The sequence below is a fragment of the Ovis aries genome, chromosome 19 (assembly GCF_016772045.2).
Source record: "Ovis aries strain OAR_USU_Benz2616 breed Rambouillet chromosome 19, ARS-UI_Ramb_v3.0, whole genome shotgun sequence".
Lineage (NCBI taxonomy): Eukaryota > Metazoa > Chordata > Mammalia > Artiodactyla > Bovidae > Ovis > Ovis aries.
The window spans coordinates 54,510,225-54,527,160 of NC_056072.1; the positions used below are offsets into that span (position 1 = coordinate 54,510,225).

A 16,936-nucleotide genomic window follows, 5' to 3' on the forward strand; every position below is an offset into this window, starting at 1 on the left:
ACTCTGGGAAGACTCCCTGGGGGAGGCAGCCTTTTCGGGCTTGGGAAACCACGGTCTCATTCATGTTCATCCTTCAGGTTAAGGTAACCTTGTTAATGCACAAATATTTATCCACTGCCCACTCCCATCTGCCCATCCTGCCTCCTCACCTTGGCCTCCCCCTGCTATCCTCCTCTGGCTTACCCACCCCCTGTACCCTAAGGCCCTCCCTCAATTCCTCTAAACCCCTCTTTGGCTTCTCTGTGCCTTCAGCATAAACCCCAAATTCCTTAGCATGGCTTATGAGGCCTGGATGACTGTCCCAGACCCCTCCCCTTATCTTCTGTACATCAAGCCCTTCTTGCTTCTGATACACAGCCCTGCATTTCCATGCCTCTGTGTCTCTGCGTGCGCTGTCTGATCTGCCAGGGGAACTTTTACTCATCCTTCAAACTCAGTTCCAGCAATTCCTCTTCCAGGAAGCCTTCCCTGATTTCTTCTCCATCATCTCTGCCTCCCCCACTACCCCACCAACAGAGTCACTGTAATTAATCTTTTTAATGTATATCTGTCTTGTTCATCGGGGGGCGGGGCAGGTTCCTTGGGGATAGGGAACAAGTCTCATTTGCCTATTGTATCCTGAGCACTGGGCACACAGCCTTAATAAATATTGATTGAACTGATGAATACAGGTTTGTTGAGTGAAAATGAAATTCCCCTGGTGGTTTTAAACTGGTATTTGTATCTCTCTATGGCTCTGGAAATAGTCTTTGGGCTTGCTTGGAGGTCCTGATTTAAAGATTGCTATGTCCTGAATGGGTCAATGAATGGGATTCCCTCTGCCTGCCCACCTTGGGAAGGGGAAAAGAAGACCCCCAATTTCCCTTGGATACCCTGTCCAGAGATATGTCAATAGGCTCGGGATGCCTCAGCCCAGGGCTGGACTCAAGGCGAGTTATGCCCCCAGGGAAGAGGCCCTGTCCCTAAATGCTCTCTCCTAGATATCCACAGCCTGACATTTCACCATTAGTAATTCAGTTCTTTGGATTATTCAGTCATCAAATATGTATTCAGCCTTCACTGAATGTGAGGTACTGTGCTGGGGTCCCTATTTAACATTTGTGTGTATATGTGTATATATATATATATATATATTTTTTTTTTTTTTCATTTCTACTGGAAGACTGACTCCTTGGAGGAAGAAGAGGAGGAGAAAGGAGAAAAACAGAGAGAGTGGGGATGGTGAATCCAGGAATGTCAGGAGAAGAGGGAGGAACACCTGTTACTTTCTGAGCCTCTGCTCTGTGCCAGGCGCTTAACACAAGAGCTACCATTTCACTCCTCGTCACCACCCCAGAATTTAGTGTTCTCAGTCCTCAGTTTAGAGGAGAAGAAGCCCAGAGAGGGTGAGTAGCCCGCTTAAGGGGCCACAACTGTGTGGAACAGGATCGAGCATTCGAACTGATCACTGTCTGCGACCTCTATGGACGTCCTCCCACCCAGGAGGCTGCAGGGACCCAGCAGGGAAAAAGGACAAGGTCAGAGGGGTGACAACTGAGATGCTCCAAGCTGAGAAGCCTGCCTGCTGAGGGGCAGGGAAACTGGACGCACAGCTGGGATTGTGACCAGTGAGAAGTTCGGCCGTGAACGTGGCCTGTGGCTCGTCACAGTGAAAGTTATGGCTGCAGGCGCCACGTGGGCTGTGTGCTGAGTGTTCTCCTTTGTGCCAACGCACAATCTAGGTACCCACAGCTAACCTGCTATGTAGAGAGGATCGCTCTGGTTTTACTGATGAGGACACTAAGACCTGGAGAATGGGGAGGGGTGTTTAGTCCAGGACTAAACAGCTGGAGCCAGAGTCAGAACTCAGATCTCTTCTGGAAGGTTTGTGGAAGGGTGGTGGGCTTGGGGGTTCACCCTTAGGAGCTTTCCAAGCTGCCAGGGCTTTCAGCAGAACGGAAGCCCCCCCTCTTGACCTGTCACTCAAGCCCCCTTCTTCTAAGACGGGAAGGGGCTCATCTGCTTCAGCCCCCCTTTGCATCCAAAGGGGGTAAGGAAGTAGGGGTGGGTACATTAAGTTTGGGCACTTGAGCCCAATGGACTAGCCCTAATCCTGCTCCACCCTGATAGGCTGTGTGACTTTGGGCAAATCCCACCCTCCCCGTCTCTCTGGCCTCAGGCTCCTTATCTGTAAGACAGGCACACAAGCACTATCTGCTTCCTGCCTCTCTGACTGCTCATTTGTTCAACAAAGATCCGCTGATGCCCCCTACTTGTCAGGCTCCTTGCTAGGTGCTGAGGATACAGCGGTGAACAGAAAAGCCCGTGGTATCCACTCTCAGGAGGGTTTAGAGACAGCTGTGAAATGAAAGGCCCACACAAACTGACCTGCTTGCGTAAAGGGGTCTGCGGTGAAGGAGCGGAGCTATGAGCGCCTGAGGCAGGCATGTCTCTGGTAGGAGTGAGGGAGGAGCTGAAGAAGGTCTCCCTGAGGGGGTGGCGACTGAGCAGGAGTTCACTAGGTAAAAAGTGGTGTTTGGCAAGGGGAATGGCATGTGCAAAGGCCCTGAGGCTGGAAAGGGTTTAAGGCAGCCGGATGACTAGCAGGGGAGAGTAGGCAAGGGGCTTGGGGTGGGGGTAGGGCTTGTGGAGCAGTTATAGAATGCTGGGAATAGGAGGGACCTTGGAAAGGGACTTCCCTTGTGGCTCAGCTGGTAAAGAATCCGCCTGCAATGAGACACACCTGGGTTTGATTCCTGGGTTGGGAACATCCCCTGGAGAAGGGAAAGGCTACCCACTCCAGTATTCTGGCATTTCCTTGTTGCCTTTGGATGCAAAGGGGGACTGAAGCAGATGAGCCCCTTCCCATCTTAGAAGCTGGGAATAGGAGGGACCTTAGGTTTGAAGAATTAATTGAATGGGATGAGGAACATCAGGCCCACGGCAAGGGCCTGCCACCTGAGAGAATTGCACAGTGTCCTGGGACAGCCACACCGCACATCACCCACCTTCCCCAGGGAACGTGTTCATTCAACAAACCGGGACCAGGGCAGACCCAGGGCTAGGGACACTCTAGCATCAACCGGGAGGAAAAACATCCGACAGACACGTGCAGACTCCCACACATGCTGGGAGGGGAGGGCAGCCACCCAACAGGAGGAGAAACAGGCCAGGAGAGGTGAAGTGGGGGCCCCCACCCCTGGAGTCATGGGCGACGGAGACGGGCGCTACGGGCTCAGCGCTTTCAGTCCAGTGCTACTGCTGGGGCTCTGATGGGTGCCCTGCTGGGCAGAAGAGACAGTATTACTATGAGCCATACATCGTAACAATGAGGTGGCATTGGCCAAACAATGATTACTAAACGCTGAGTATGTTTGTTCTAAGAAATGTTCATGTTTGGGCTCATTTAAGTCTCACTCTTTAAGGTAGTTCTGACTATTATCCCCATTTCACAGATGATAAAAACTGAGGCACAGAGAGGTCAGGGACCTTGGCCAAGGTTGTTCAGTAACTGGTGTTGGGATTTGAACTCAGATGTCTTCCTACCCTGCTAGAGGCCTGGGGAATGCTTGGGCAGAGCTAGGCGTGTCCAGCAAGTGGCCCAAGGGAGCAGGGTGGAAGTGAGCTGTGTGGAGTCAGAGGGGGGATGAAAAGGGAGGTGGACTGATGGCCTCCCAAGCCGTCCACACAGGGACGTCCCGCTTTCTCCCAGAGGGAGTTCTCTCTGGGACCTGCCTGTGGAGCTGGTTCGTGTGGAATCGCGGCCTGTCGGGGCTGGGAAGTGCTGCCCCGCCCCTCGGTGAGCCTAACCTTCCATTTTTCAGGGAGGGGAGCTGCAGGCCTAGGCAGGCAGCCGGCGCCTTGGACACCTGCAGCTGAGTCTGTGCTGGCTCCGGGGCAGCCGCTAACCCTGCAAGAAATCTCTCCTGTCCTCTCGTAGGGCTGCCTGATCCACACCTGCCTTCATCAGATAGGGGTCTGAGAGCACCTGCATAGGGGCCAGGCCGCCCTCCAGACACCCTGCACCCTGGGCCTCTGTGGACGGGACTGCTCTCAAGGCTGGGCCAACATCTCACTCCAGGGCCACTGACAGGCTTCCTTGGGAGGTACAGTGAGCCCTGGACCAGGAGCTGGCCGAGGTGGGACTAACTGCTGTGGGCCAGGGGGTATTCCAATCTCCTGAGCCCGCCCTCCTCTCCCCCGGCCTCCTGCCCTGCTAACTCCAGGGGCCAGTTCGCCATGAAGAAAAATACAAGAAGAAAACAGACCAGTCTTGACAAACTGTAAGCAACTTCTTGGACGAGGGATGCTGTTTCTTTCTTGGTGGGGGTTGGGGAGAGGGTAGTCACAGCACAGCAGAGAAGAATGCATCAGAGGCTTGGGGGCCAAAGACATGGGATTGAACCCCAGCACTTCCACTTACTGGTGGGTAGCTTTGAGTTAGTCATTTGACCAATCTGAACCTCAGTTTCTGCTGCTGCTGCTGCTAAGTCGCTTCAGTCGTGTCTGACTCTTGCGACCCCATAGACGGCAGCCCACCAGCCTCCCCCGTCCCTGGGATTCTCCAGGCAAGAACACTGGAGTGGGTTGCCATTTCCTTCTCCAATGCATGAAAGTGATAAGTCAAAGTGAAGTCGCTCAGTCGTGTCCGACTCTTCACGACCCCGTGGACTGCAGCCCACCAGGCTCCTCCGTCCATGGGATTTTCCAGGCAAGAGTACTGGAGTGGGGTGCCATTGCCTTCTCGGGAACCTCAGTTTCTACACCTGTGAAATGGGAATACCAATTCTTGCAATTGTGAGAGTGTCGGGAAGCACGAATGACTAACATGTATGCTTGTGGCACATAGTAGGTGCTCAGCAAAGCCTGGCTTGCTTCTCCGTCTCTTTCCTGCAAGGTGATACCAATTTTAGACCACAGAAAGTCTGGTGATTGATTTCAAACAAAATGAGGGAACCGGAATGTATCGCTGGCTTACTTCTTCAGCGCGAACTGAGCACACACCACATGCCCGCTGGCATGATGACAGCCTCCCGGGGCAGATGGAGAGGAAGCAAGCCAGGAAGGAGGGTCTGCGGAGTCTTGGGTGCTGAGTGGTTCCTCTGCCCTAGTGAGGGTTACTTAGGGCCCCACCCATGTGGGGCTGTCTCCAACCTCCCCCAAGGGGTGGTCCTGTCCCAGGACACTACCCCAAGGGTAGCAACCATCTCCTCTGGGCCTTGGTTAGGACTCTTAGCTGCCAGCCCCACACAGGAACCCCATAACCTCCTGCCTGAAAATCCAACCCCCACTCAGCTCCCAGAACTACCCCAGGGGCTGGAGACCGAGCGGTTTCCGGCTGGGGTATGGGCTCTGAATTCACGCACCCCTGGGTTCAAACCCAGGCACCATAACTCCCCGGCTGTATGACCTTGGGCAAGTCACTTCGCCTCTCTGAGCCCCAGTTTCTTCATCAGATAGAGATAATGTCAAGCTCAGAGGATTGTGCTGAGAATTCACTGAGACACTGCGTGTAAACTACAGCACCCATCCACAGTTAACAGTAGCTTAAAAGGGTGCACAAGGCCCCCTCTCTTTCCCTGAAGCAAGCGGGGCATACGTATCCCACCCTGCGGGTTGGCACGGAGCAGTCTTGCCCGGGGTGCTCTGGGATCACTGGGACTGGCTCATGGACCGAGCGTGTGTATGGCCACTGCACGCTGGGGGTCTGCAATCTGCCTCTGCCCCACAGACACCAGCAAGCACTGCACAGCAGGGCACCTGCCTCCCTGCGAGCCGATCTAGAATGTTCCCCAGGTCACCCCTAGGCCCAGGCCAGGACGCCACACTGCTTGCCTTTAGCGCGTTCCTTCGGGGTCTTGGGACCCCCTTCTGCCCTGGTTCCCTCCCACCTGCTCCTCGCCCGCCACCTGGCCGCCCTCATGCACCCCAGTGCTGGCAACCTGCTCTTGGGTCTCTCACTCTCTGCCGCAAGGCTGGCCGAGGATGGCCGCTCTGCCCCAAAGGACCTCAGTGTCAGGTGAGGGGAGCCTGATGAGGTCCAGCCCTACACGGCTGGCGGCTAGTTACCTTGTCTCTTCCTCGCCACCTTTTCTGAACCTTCACAGCCTTCTTCTCAGCCTCCAGCACCCCAGCCACCACCTTCTCGCTCAGAATTTTCATTCCATGACACCTGGCACCCACTCCTCTGATCCCTGTACGACCACTTCTTCCTCCAGCCCCGTGAGGCCCACTAGCAGCCAGTGAATACTGCCTGGAGCCAGGCGGCCCCGACGTGGTTCTGGCCCAGACCCTTTCCCCCTGTGACCGTGGACAAACTACTCGGCCTCTCGGAGACCCCTTGCCGAGGGTGGCGATACAAATCAGGCTCTCGTCACAGGTCAGGCACATGCCCACGGCTCCCCTGGCCTGGCTCATTCTTGTCCCCTCATCTGCAGGATGGGGAGGAGAGAAGTGTTTGCCCTGGGGACTTTCACTGAGATCCCCAGCCATAGCTGGGGCAAGACCAGCCCTGGTTGTAAAGCGCCATGCTAACACTGTGATTTTGCTTTGAAGGGCAATGCTTGTTGAGATCTACAATTTTTAGATGTGTTAAGGAAAAAATGAAAAACAAAAAACACGTCACAGGCAGATTATTTATAGTCAGTCAGCTCCTGTACAGGTTTTTATCATTCCCTGCCTGCTCGGCTAAAAATAACAAATGACAAAGGTCACATCTGCTCCTACCTATCGGAGGAGTCTTCAAAGACCGAGGCTTTTGATTCACTGCCCAGTGAAGTGAAAATCATGCTGCTGCAGACCCTGGAATTCCTCCCTGGGTCTTGCTGGGCAGCTTGGGAGGCCTGCGTTGTCTCGCTGGGCAGGTGAGCCTGCCCGGCTGCAGTCACTGCCTTCCTCAGCCGGGGAGGGAGATGGCGGTGGAACAGCAGGAGATTGGGCCCCGGTTCCAGGGTCTCAGTTTGCCCGTGTTCAAAACGAGAAGGGTGGAGTCAGTAGGGGCTGAGAACTTTCTCCTGATCCTAAGTGCATGCGTGCTAAGTCACTTCAGTTGGGTCTGACTCTGTACGGACATATGGACTGAAGCCCACCAGGCTTCTCTGTCCGTAGGATTCTCCAAGGCAAGAATACTGGTGTGGGTTGCCATGCCCTCCTCCAGAGGATTGAACCCACATCTCTTACATCTGCCTGCATCGGCAGGTGGGTTCTTTACCACGAATGCCACCTGGGAAGCCCCCATCCAAAGTGCAAAGATGCCCTGTTCCCGTTTCCTTCCCTTCTACCCTGTACCTCCGTGGACTCCCTTACTGAATATCCCTTGGCCCCTGGTGATGTCAGTTGTGCTGAGGATGCTAATAATCAGGGCAGTGTTTGTGGAGTGGTGACGATGTGGCAGGCATGTGCCCTTACATGGAGGGAACTCACTGACTGCATGCCCTAGCCGCCACCCAGCGGGAGAAGGACAGTTAGGGGTCCCCACCTGATGGGGACACGGTCTGGCACCAGGCCCTGAGGGCTGCCGGATGTGACCTGTGTCTCCCTCCTGGGTCGGCTCCAGGCAGTCAGCTGGGCAGAGCAGGCAGGACAGAAACCCCTTAGAGACCGCTTTCCCCATCGCTGGGGGAGCCATGGTCCAGCCTCGGTGACTCTCACACAGGCAGGGAATGGCTGTGGACGGACAAGGGCTCACAGCAGCCTGGGGGAGGTCCCAGGGAAGACCTCATTTCTCCTGGGCCTCGCCAGGAAAAGTGGGTGGCAGAGGCATTCCAGGCAGTGGGTACAGTGAGACTGGAGGTGGGGCCCGGTGCAAGTGCCTGGGATGTTTGGGGAGGGCAGGGCTGGGCTGTGGGGGAGGTTAGCAGTCTGTCTGAAGACCAGAAGCCTGCACATGTCAGGAATGATGCTTGCCAGCTCCATGGGTTTTAACACACACTTCACATTCTTCTTTAAATCAACTCCCTTTTTTAGAAGTATGCAACTTCTTGGGCTTCCCTGGTGGGTAAGATGGGAAAGCATGTGCCTGCAATGCAGAAGACCTGGGTTTGATCCCTGGGTCAGGAAGATCGCCTGGAGAAAGGAATGGCAACCAGCTCCACTATTCTTGCCTGGGGAACCCCAGGACAGAGGAGGCTGGCGGGCTACAGTCCACGGGGTCACAAAGAGTCAACACAGTTGACACACACACACACACACACACACACACACAGCCTTCTCGTTACAACCTTAGGCATTCCCAGCCATGAGATCATGGCTTGGCCACTTGTGTTTTTCCCCAAACACAATAAAATAAGTGCCCACTCCCCAGAAAGCGGCCTGGGCCTGCCCTTGGTGAACCGCAGCTGTGGCCTCGGCCAGCGGGTGGGTTTGAGGCAGTTGATCTGATCTGAGTTACAGGAGGGTTTTTCTGGGATCACAACGGGGAGGAGAGGTGTTCCTGGGGTCGGCCCTGCTGCATGACAAAAGCCGGGTGCCAGCAAGCCCCTCGCTGGGACACACTTGTTGCCCTCCCCCTCCTTGGCTCCACTCTCAGGAACAACTCACTCCTGGAAACACCTTTTTCCAGAAGCGAGCTTCTGCGGCCGGGGTGACCTCAATGATTAGCACACATTCCTGGCCTAGTTAGAAAGCCCCTCGCCTCTCATATTTATAGCCACCTCTGGACGCGGCTTGCGCCTCTGAGGGAGGCCTGGCTCCTCTCTCGGCACCTCTGTGCTGCCCCAACCCTGCCGTCCCGACAGGCGCTGTCAGACCTTCCGCCTTTGGACAGAGCCAGGGAGCTGGGACCTCACTGTGAGCGAACGGGGCCGGGGAGTTCCTCCTCCCCGACCTTCATCACCATCATATGGGCCAGGCTGGGCTTTGATGAGCATTCAGCAAACTCACCTAAAGCCTTTACGACAACCTGGTGAGGGACGTTACTCTATCACGCCAATTTCGCAGAGGAGGAAACGGAAGCACAGAAAGGTTAAGCAGTTGCCCGAGGCCACACAGCTCGCTGGGATTCAAGCCAGACCCTAGAGCCTGAGTTCCCCAGCGCTCTGCTGAGCTTGGCACATGACGTGGGTCCTCAGCCCCCAAACATTGCTTGCCTTTGGGGGCCTCCTTAGTTAGCCGAGTGTGTCCCTCACTGTCTGCAGTCAAGTGGCCACTGAGTAAACAGATAATGATGGCCAGGTGCTGGTCCCGGACACCGGGTCCCTGAGAGGTTAGGAGGACACGGCTAACTAGAGGACAAAGTAGGATGGGGCTGGGGATCACAGGTGGGACTCGAGTCCAGGGGCCCTCTCTACAGAGGGGACGCTGAGGCCCAGATACAGGAAGCTCACGTGATGGGAGAAGACCCCTCAGTTCCGTCCCTACAGCCACTACCCACCCCTGAGCTCTCTCACCCTCTCATGTCAAAGGGGGAACACATGCAATAAGCGTATTCACACCTAGGTTTGAGGAACCTAGCCACCTTTCCCCGCGAGTGTGTATAGTTACAAACGAGGGTTTTCCAGGAAGGACAAGAGAGTGACTATCATTCTGTGTTTGCTCTGGAAGCGGCACGGGGCCAGGCACTCTGTAGTCACTCCTTCATTCAACAGACGTTGGCTCAGCCCCTGCTCCACAACGGCCGCTTTATGTTACTCCTCAGTTCTGGCTGCACCCCAGTCCTTCAGGCCACCCCCCGCCCCCGCCCCCGCCGACCTGCTCCTGCCATGGCACCCTGACCTGGGGCAGAGGAGCAAAGGGGGAGGTGTCCCGTCCTGCGGCTCATCCTCACATCCGCCCCGAGAGGTGAACCCTGTTCTCAGACTCAAGCTAAAGCCACTGCCATGGGGCAGAGCCAGATCAGAACCAGAGTCTGAGGAATCCTGGAAGGGAGGAGAGGGCTCGGGCTGCCTATCCTCAGCCGGGAAACTGATGGCTGACCCTGATTTAATTAGCTTTTCCTTAGAATGATCGAGGGAAGCCTGTAATTAGCTCGGGGGCCCAGAGGGAGAGGCTGGGTGCGGGAGCCAGGGCTGGAGCGGGCAGTGAGAGGGGGTGGGGGCCGGCTGTAAGCTCAGATGCCCAGCTGTGCAGGTGATGGGGGTCGGGTGAGCCTCCGGATGCCCGTAGGAGGTGAGTGGAGAGAAACCCAAAGTAACACACAGAGAGAGATGGGGTGGAGGGGCCAAGAGTGGGGTAGGGACTGTGCCTTAACGTTGCAACTGAAAGTGAAGTGGAAAGTGTTAGTTCCTCGGCCATGTCTCTTTTGCAACCCCATGCACTCTAGCCCACCAGGCTCCTCTGCCCATGGAATGCCCCTGGCAAGAATACTGGAGTGGGTTGCCATTTCCATCTCCAGGGATCTTCTCGACCCAGGGATCAAACCCCGGTCTCGCGCACTGTAGGCAGATTCTTTCCTGTCTGAGCCGCCAGGGAAGCCCAAAACTGATGGTTGCAGAATGATTTTTGCCTGTGACTGATGCTGAAGCTGAAGCTCCAGTCCTTTGGCCACCTGATGTGAAGAGCCGACTCACTGGAAAAGACGCTGATGCTGGGAAAGATGGAAGGCAGCAGGAGAAGGCGACGGCAGAGGACGAGATGGTTGGATGGCATCCCCGACTCAATGGACATGAGTTTGAGCAAGCTCCAGGAGTTGGTAATGGACAGGGAGGCCTGGCATGCTGCAGTTCGTGGGGTCGCAAAGAGTCGGACACGACTGAGTGACTGAACTGAACTGAACTGATGGAACCTGATACCAGCTATGCTGTGATTACACTGGACCAAACTGTGTGGTGACTTTTCCAAGTAACACATCACCAGGGGCTCAGGGGTTGGCACTGAGGCCCAGGGGCTACAGATAGTCTCTTTGAGGCCCTTGCTGGTGGCCACAGGGCTCCTCCAACAGTGCCAGGCATTAAAGCAGGATTTCCCAGCTAGTAACAGGGTGAACCCTGTTCCCAGTTCTGAGGGGGAGGCTCATAGAATAGGGTCTGCACTTAATGTAGGGTAAGTGCGCGTGAGCCAGGCACGCACAGGGTCTGGCCTGAGACCCTTGCCAGCTTCAGGCCTCAAGGGCACACACAGCCCAAATGGGTAGGGGGCCCCTCTCTGGGTCCAGCCCTCACTGGCCGCAGCTCCGTGGGCTTCCAGCTGCGGGGATCAGAGCCAGCGCCACCTTTCAGGAATGCAGCCTGACCACGACATGCAGGAGAAGACCCATCGAGAGTCAGCGGAGCAACGCTGCAGGGTTTCCAGACCATCCTCGAGAGTAAGACGTCGGATCTGGGACCACAAAGCCCACGCTCATGAACTCTCAGCCTGAGGACGTCCACAGACCCCGATGAACTCCCACACCGCCACGGCCAGAGGGTGCTGTTGGCCCTTGTGGATGTGTGTTTTCGTCCCCGAGGGTGGTTTATCTCTTGGTCTCCAGTGAGTTGCTCTCTGACGCTTATTTTCGAGGTGTTTTATGGACCTTGTTAAGCGCACCATGTCTAGTCAGCATCGGAGCAGGGTAGAAATTGTGTAAAGAGACGGTGGGAACAGGGGTGACACTTCTTCACTGACCTGTCCAGCCTAGGTGCTTGTGCTGTGTCACCTGAGATGTAAAGACAAATCGCGAACGCCCTGGGGTTCTGTTCCTACTCTGCGTAAAGACAGGGTAGACACGCGCTACGCCGGGAAGGGAGAGCAGCACGGCCCACTGCCGCTGTCCTGATGCTGACTGTGTGTCAGGGACCACGCGAGGTGCTTTCCCACACAGCCTCTCCTATGTGAGCCCTGCTGCGGGCAGGGGCAGGACCAGCCCATTTACAGAAGAGGAAACGGAGGGTCAGAGAAGGGAGTACCCACCCGAGGCTACTCAGCCAGAAGGGGCAGAGTGTGGATCTGAACCCCCGTCTGTCTGACACTGGAGCCTGTGTGCTTCCACACTTCACGGAGGCGGGTGATGGGGCTGGAGACGGCAGGACTCAGGGAATTAAATGGGCGGGTTTGAGGCAGAAAGGAAACTGGATGTGTAATTCAGTTTGTAGAATCTAGTCTGTGCCCTGGTTGGGAGCCAGGCCACCGGGACGAAGAGCGCCTGCCCTGCAGCTACTCGTGGGCCGCGTGCATGCCCTGCTAAGCCCTACTTGGCTGGCGTTCCTGCCCAGGGTGTGTGTCCTGCTAAACCCTGCCCGAGCCGTCTTCCCTCCCTGGGTTCAGGGGCGACGCTTCTCCCCACCCGCGGCCCCGGGGCTGATTTCCATCCTGCTCCCCTCCCCACTCCATCCCCCGCAAGGTCTGCTGCGCCAGCCTTGGGCCTGATACTTGTCTCCTGGGATGTCAGTGGATCCTTGCGCTATGCTTGTCAGCACCGGGCTCAGCTCCCCCATAGTACTCATCCTCTGCTAGCAGGTTCAAGGTCGCCCAGCTAGGAAGTGGAAGAGCCAGGATTTGATCCCATGTACATCTGACGCCAGAGTCCTGAGAACTTCTGCCTGACCCTGTCCGCCCTACGGCCATCATGCCCACCTCCCTCTGCCTCCCAGGTCACTGCACTGGAAGCTGCTTGTTTTAGGTGTAACCTCTGCTGAGGCCAGCTCTGCACTGGTCAGATGGAGAGAGGAGACACGTTTTGGAACCCACCCAAGGAAAAGACACTTGGAATAACTCTCCCCCGAAGCTCTTGCTCCCCAAACGCCCTGAATCCTGAATGGGATCAGGCCTCTGCAGGACTCACACCACTGCTGCCCGTCTGCCTAGGATTCACAGCTGACAGTGCACCCTCCAAGCCGTGACCTCACTGATCCTCACAGCAGCCCCAGGATGGGTGTCCTGAACCTCCTTTTACAGACGAGGAAGCTAGAGGCTCAGGCAGGTAACGGGGCATGCTCGGGGTCAGGTCCCCATGTGGGGGTGACCTCCCAGAGCCTCAGGTTCTTCATCTGCAAAGGTGGTGGTGCTGTTGGCTTCCCAGGGCTGCTCTGAGGGGTAAGGAAGACAAAACAGGGGGGAGGGTCTGGTGTAGAAGCTGACCCACAAGAGGCGCTCCACAGCTGGTGGGTGCATTTAACTCTCCAGGCAAAGCCAAGACCGCAAACGCATCAAGAGTCGGGGTACGGGAAGGCCGAGAGTGACAGCTCCTCCAGCCACCACCTGGGCAGATAGGCCAGTGGGCCACAGCTAACAGCGACAACCTCGCTGGCTTCTATTGCTTAATCCTCGGCCCGTGTCTCATTGCACTCTCATCACAAGCTGCAGGAGATCAGGACAACATTTATCCCCATTTTACAGCTGAGGGAATGGAGGCCCAGACAGGTTAAGTAAGTGGAAACCAAAGAGCAGCTTTTTAACAGAAAAGAAAAAAAAAAAATGACTCAAGCTCAGAGTATGACAGGCCTGCAAATCAATTGCAAACAAAAATTACCCCTCCAAGACTTTAGAACATGCCTCGGGTCTTTCCTCAACACCATGAGTTCTCACTGAGTGACTTTCTTTACTATAGCGTATATTGCTAGCTCTTTCCCAAAGCCTGAGAGTCAAGAACCCCTTGGAATCGTGGCCTCCCATCTGCTGGGTCAGTGCCGGACACTGGCATCCCTAATGTTTGCGATGGCTTTGGAAGTCGGGAAACTCTGCTTCATATCAGCTGCTCCCGAAGGCATGGCCCAGCTGGCATGTGGTCAGCAGACATCAGAGTTCAAATATGCCCCTAGAAGAGCCCAGGCCGGGGGGAAAATCCCTCTGGAGTGGCGTTCCCTCACCTGCTGCAAAGCCTGGTGGGTTCCCTGGGGAGCCCCACGTTGCTTGCAGCCAGGAGAAGGGAACGAGGAGACTGCCTGTGGCCTCCACTGAGTAGTCAGATACACAAGGCCAGGTGTCTCTCTGTGCCTCAGTTTCCTTTTCTCTAAAACGCTGGGCAAAAATAATAGAAGAAAGCCAGCTGGCAGGGCTAGACTGGGGTGGAAGCTGCAAACCAACTGCTCAGGAGAGCAGCCAGCTTAAAATACATTTGTTTGTTTGGCTCAGAGCTTAAAATAAAGTTGAACCAAGTGCCAGTGTTTAAAACTTGGGGACTTATGCGTAGAACCCAGATTTCTGGCTTCTCTGAAAATATGGCAAGCATTGCTCACCCCGGGGTTGGCTGGAGGGGGTGGAGGCCATAGCGACGGGAAGCTGGTCAGCAGTTCGGCCCTAACCATGTCTGGCTTTGTGAAGGGCAGTTGCCTGCCTGGATTCAGGAGGTAAGAGAATTCACAATGCCGGAAGCTCCATCTCTCGCGTGAGTCAATGCCCTCCAGAGAAGGGAGTGGGTTTCTGGTATAAAACCTCTCCCAGTTATTTAACAAATACAGGTCATATGCCAGGGGCTCCTTTGGTGGCTCAGATGGTAAAGAATTCGCCTGCAATGCAGGAGACCTGGGTTCGATACATGGGTCGGGAAGATCCCCTGGAGAAGTGAATGGCAACCCACTCCAGTATACTTGCCTGGAGAATCACAGGGACAGAGGAGCCTGGGGGAGCTATAGCCCATGGGGTCGCAAAGAATCGGACACGACCAAGCAACTCACATTATATGCTAGAGGTTGTTTTAAACACACCAGGTGCAGTCCCAGGGGGTACACACATAACCAGACAACTACTTAATTCTCATGACAAGCTCATGACTTCCCTGGTGGCTCAGACGGTAAAGTGTGTGTCTGCAGTGCGAGAGACCTGGGTTCAGTCCCTGGGTTGGGAAGATCCCCTGGAGACGGAAATGGCAATCCACTCTAGTATATTGCCTGGAAAATCTCATGGACAGAGGATCCTGGAAGGCTACAGTCCATGGGGTCGCAAAGAGTCGGACACGACTGAGCGACTTCACTTCACTCCTCATGAAACAAGTACCGCAGTAATCGCACCTGTTTTACAGATGAAGACACGGGCGCGCACGGAGGTTAACGCTCTTGCCCAAGGCTACATGGCTATAACAGTAAGGGGGGGGGGGGGCCTTGGGCCTGGACTCCCGGCAAACCGGCTCACGAATCTGTGCTCTGATTACCGTGTGAAGCTACCAAACCTCTTCTCTGGGTCAGTGGCCAGGCCCGTGGTTTCGTCCAGGTTCCCACGTCTCAGTAAGAAAACAAACTCATCACCCCTCCCCCGACTCTCCTTCTCTCCTGGCCTCTATTTATCACGTCCCTCCCTCCCCTGGTATGTCCGTTGACTCCTTTAACCCTCTGCGCACTCCTGTAGGGCACAGGGGCCACCATCAGCTCCGCCATCTGATGAGAAGTTTGAGGCACAGACAGGTTAAGTGACTTGTCCAAGGCGTTGTGGCTGGAGCCGCAGGGCCAGCGTCTGACCCAGGCCATCTGGCTGCAGGGTCTGCGCTCCTGGCCCCCTCTCCCCTGCCGCCCTCTCCCAAATAGCCATCCACCCCTGCCATTCGTTTCTTCCCTCCTTCATGTCTTCACTCACCCATCCGTCCAACAAACACTCAACCGAGGCCCCGGGCTGGCCATGGGGACACCTCTCAGGTGCATGGAGACGGGCGGGAGTGGGAAGACGACACCCTGCTCCCAGAACAGGAACTGCTCGTGACCACTCCCTCTGGGGCCGAGGCCAGTGGGAAAACTGGTTTCCAACTGACAGCCCTGGAGAGCCCAGGAGGAAGCCAGTGGCACCTGGCAGCTTCCTGCGGGGCAGGCGCCCAGCCAGGACCCAGGACCCAGGACCCAGGGAGACCCCGGCTGCCCTGCACCCGTGCCCCAAGCCCCTCCCCTACAGCTGGAGCACGGACCAGCCTCTGCCACTGGCCCCCTGTGGGGCCCTGGACGAGCGCCCTCCCTGTTGGGGGCCCCAGGTTCCTCACCTGTAAAGTAAGGACATTAGACCGCTGGAGGTCACAAACGGGCAGCTCAAATGCAGCCAGACCCAGTCTATGGATGTATTTTGCTTAAATATCTACAGAACGCCTTTTTTTTTTTTTTAAATAAACTTTTTGTTTAAGAACAGTTTTAGGTTTACAAAAAAATTGCTAAGAGGAGTACAGGGAGTTCTCACCTACGCCACCTCCACTTTCCCTTATTATTCACCGTTTACATCAGTATCGTGCCTTTTACACAGCTAACGACTCAATATTGATATGCTAATAGTAACTAAAGCCCATACTTGGTTCACATGTCTTTAGTTTTCACCTCCAGTCCTGTTTCTTTTCCAGGATCCCATCCAGGAAATCACAGTATATTTTAGTCATCATGTTTCCTTAGGTGCCTCTTGGCTGTGATAGCTTTGCAGAATTTAAAAAAAAAAAAAAATTATATGCCTGAGAAGCAACGTTTGGGGTACTAGAAATATTCTATACGCATGTTTATTTGGGTGGTATAAGTATGTGTAAAACATGGTACAACTGAGATGAGTGCTCTCTGCCCACTCTAATGTGCGTGCGTGTGTACCTGCTCAGTCACTTCAGTTGTGTCCTACTCTTTGCGCCCCCGTGGACGGCAGCCCGCCAGGCTCCTCTGTCCATGGGATTCTCCAGGCAAGAGTACCGGGGTGGCTTGCCAGGGCCTTCAGGGGACCTTCCCAGCCTGGGGACTGAACCCGTGTCTCTTACGTCTCTTGCATTGGCAGGCGGGTTCTTTACCTCTAGCGCCCCTGGGAAGCCCTTTTGTGTATCATCACCCAGTTGAGAAAAACAGCTGCATCCTTCAGTTGTCCCCAGTTTGCCACAGTCCTTTGAACTCACTGGCATCCCACTGAGTCTGTCCTTTATTTCATCCGCTTGCCATCTATAGCTACCACACAGCATAGACATAGGTCTCACCTATAAAGTGGGTGTTGTGATATTTTCTACCTGATATGGCTGTAGTCAGGCTAAAAGAAATTTTATATATATATATAAAGTTCTCAGCAGGGTGCCTGGTGCACGTGTGCAAGCTAAGTCACTTCACTCGTGTTTGACTCTCTGTGACCCCATGGACTGTAGCCCGCCAGGCTCTTCTCTCCATGGATTCTC

The 16,936-nt window shown here is 55.2% G+C and overlaps 1 protein-coding gene across 8 annotated transcripts in view; it reads right to left on the reverse strand.

Moving 5' to 3' along the window:
* ATP2B2 (ATPase plasma membrane Ca2+ transporting 2) overlaps window positions 1–16,936 on the reverse strand; it is a 375,986-nt gene that overhangs the window by 180,314 nt on the left and 178,736 nt on the right. The window contains exon 1 of one of the 8 annotated variants that reach the window (XM_027957754.3): window positions 15,397–15,486. The exons of the other annotated variants lie outside the window; for them this stretch is intronic. The gene's annotated coding sequence lies outside the window, so the exon portion shown is untranslated. Of the gene's footprint in view, window positions 1–15,396; window positions 15,487–16,936 lie in introns of those variants that run through there. 8 annotated transcript variants of the gene reach the window in all.